General features: G+C 42.1%; 1 pseudogene; it reads right to left on the bottom strand.

The window, feature by feature from the left end:
• Positions 1-329: 329 nt before the first annotated feature.
• Positions 330-1,413, bottom strand: LOC124228626 (olfactory receptor 1L1-like; annotated as a pseudogene).
• Positions 1,414-2,998: the final 1,585 nt, after the last annotated feature.

Genomic DNA, 2,998 nt, shown 5'->3' with positions numbered 1-2,998 from the left:
TTTCAGCAAGGTGGGCATTAAGTGAAAGGGAGATGATTTCCTGGAAAGGAAGATTGAATTTTGATTGAGGTTTATCCTGGGACGTAGAGAACAAGATTCAGGTAGACCTTGTCCCAGCTAGAAAATATTAGAGATCACTGGGAAGTAGGCATTATATTCAAGAGTTGTCTCAACACATTAGCTTCAGCACATGTGATAAACATTCTATCAGGGTTCAATGAAGCACCATCATGGAAGGTATCATCCTTCAGAATCTAATCACAGAGACATTAAGAATCTTGAGTCAGGGGCAAGAGATTTGTGGGATTCTTTTAAGACCTCAGCTCCTCTTACTGGCATTTCACCCTGTGCATCAGATTTGTCAAGCCCTGCTTCATGTCTTTGTTCCTTAGACTATAGATAAATGGGTTTAACATTGGAGTCAATATGGTGTAGATAATTGTTGCTATCCGATCCTTGACTGTATAGTTGGACAGGGGCTGGAAATAGACATAGCTAATACTTCCATAAAACAGGGTCACCACCGTGAGATGAGAGCCACAAGTGGAAAAGGCTTTGTGCTTTCCAGCAGCAGAAGGGATCTTTAGAACAGTGATAAGGATTCTCAAATAAGAGATTATGATGCATGAAAAGGGGGTCATTATGACAGCCAGTCCTTCTGTCATTACCGTGATTTCTTTGACAAAATGGGAGGAACAGGACAATTTTAGCACTGGCTGGTCATCACAGAAAAAGTGGTGGATGACATTGGAGGTGCAGAAGGTGAGTTGATTTGTCAGGAGAATGTGCAGGAGGGAGTGGAGGTGTGGAATGCAAAAGGAGAGGACCAGAAGCAGGACACAGCGTCTGTGATTCATGATAGTGATGTAGTGGAAAGGATTACATATGGCCACATAGCGGTCAATGGCCATGGCTGCTAGGAGGTAACTGTCTGTGTTTCCAAAGGCTATGAAAAAGTACATCTGGGTCAGACACTCACCGTAAGAGATGGCCTTTGTCTCTGATAAGAAGTTCTCCAGCATCTTGGGGATAATGACTGTCACATAGCAAATGTCAACAAAGGACAGGACACTCAGGAAAAAGTACATGGGTGTCTGGAGGCAAGTATCTGAGCGGATGGCCAGGATGATGAGCAGGTTTCCTATCATGGTGATGAGGTAGATGGGGAGAAACACAGCAAAGAGTGACTTTTGATCTTCAGGTCGAGAGGAGAGTCCCAGGAGGATGAATTCAGAGGGTCTTGTTAAGTTATTTCTTGCCATAGTCTTGGGTTCACCTAAAGACAAACTATCATTATAACAGATTCTTCCAAGATCTAATATAATTTATCCAAGGATTTTTCCATTTTATTTTTCCTATAGGCAATTAAAAAAACTGAAAATATTAGTTACTTGGACTGTGGCTTCTTTCCATTAATGTTGGGAATTCAGAAATTAATATATATTTTACTCTCCTTTCAGTCTTCTGCTGTAAAGAGAAAGTAATACAGGGAAACAGAAATGGGGAAGAGAGACAAGGAGAGAGAATGAGAGGGTGAGAGAATTCCCTGGAAGGGTAGAAGGGCAGTCCTGGAGAAATTGTTTTCTGACTGAGGATTTCCAGTAGTTAATTCATGGCAGGATGACCAGTAGTTTGCTCTCTCATTTAGTTGCCAGCTGATGGAATGATGCTTTTTTTTAATTCAGACGTTTCTCTTTGCACCAATTATTCTGGAGGCTAGAAATCATCTGAAAAGACATTGAAATATGAGTTTACTCAATGGGTACTCTGTACCCCTCACTTTTTAGTGAAAATTTATTGGAGTAAAAGGATGAGCCTGAAGAGGTAAAAAACTGACAGACAGGGATAATAGGGTAGTAAAATATTTCCTTTAGTGATAATACCAATCCTATCCTTGGTGCCCAATCTCTGGATCTAAAATTGTTGTTCTTAGTGATATGTGCTTGTTCGTGTTGGTGTAATTCTTTCCCAAATTTCTGTCTTAGTAACAGATAGGCTGGCCAGAAAAACAACACAGGGATGGCACCTGATCTTAGGATGCCTTCAACCCTCATGAATCTGAAAGTTTTCTTCTCTGCCTCCTCTGGACCTTCTACATGCTAAGGGGACTGTAGACACTCATGGACTCCACCCTCTCTCAAGGGAGCATCCCTTGAGACTGTCAAGAAGTCCCTGATGTTCAGGTGGAGGAGACATTAGAAAACAAGCCAACAATTATTGAAGTTTTGGAATTTCTTCCCCAAGGAACCTGGGGAGTATCAGTGCTTTCTTTCTCTCCTGTCAACCACTCTCTTGACCCAGCAACTTTAGGCAAAAAAGAACACCTCGATGAGATTGGCTCAGGTGACACAGTGACTGGCTCTCCCAAACTTCCTGACTATTGTTCTAATAGCTCTATTATTTACACTGAAAGACAATATATAGGGTTGGAGAACATTGTTTTCACAAGTTCACATGGGTTTGGACTAAAAAGACTGGAACTCCTGATGCCACCAGTCACTTTCCCCTCTCCCAGGCTCAGGAGCAGCCCCTAATTGGATAATGTTCTTAAAACTTCAGAAAACAAAAAATGATAGAGTTAAGGGGCCGGCCCGGTGGTGTAGTGGTTAAGTTCGCATGTTCTGCTTCTTGGTGGCCCGGGGTTCGCCGGTTCAGGTCCTGGGTGCAGACATGGCACCTCTTGGCAAAAGCCATGCTGTGGTAGGCGTCCCATGTATAAAGTAGAGGAAGATGGGCATGGATCAGTCTTCCTTGGCAAAAAGGGGAGGATTGGCAGTAGTTAGCTCAAGGCTAATCTTCCTCAAAAAAAAAATAATAATAGAGTTAAGACTTTCAACCCCAGAATTTACTCTTTACTCTCCTGTCTGAAGCATCCCCAAGTATACTTATAAAATACTGATTTATGACCCTTGTTTTTCCACTCAGGAAAACCACTAGGTGACTATATCTTATGTTTTATGGAATCCTGAGTTCCTGGTCATTTGAGCATCTCACTTTG

Source organism: Equus quagga, chromosome 1, assembly GCF_021613505.1.
Source record: "Equus quagga isolate Etosha38 chromosome 1, UCLA_HA_Equagga_1.0, whole genome shotgun sequence".
Classification (NCBI taxonomy): Eukaryota; Metazoa; Chordata; class Mammalia; order Perissodactyla; family Equidae; genus Equus; species Equus quagga.
The sequence above is the reverse complement of the archived record's forward strand: the minus strand, read 5'-3'. Positions and strand labels throughout refer to the sequence as shown.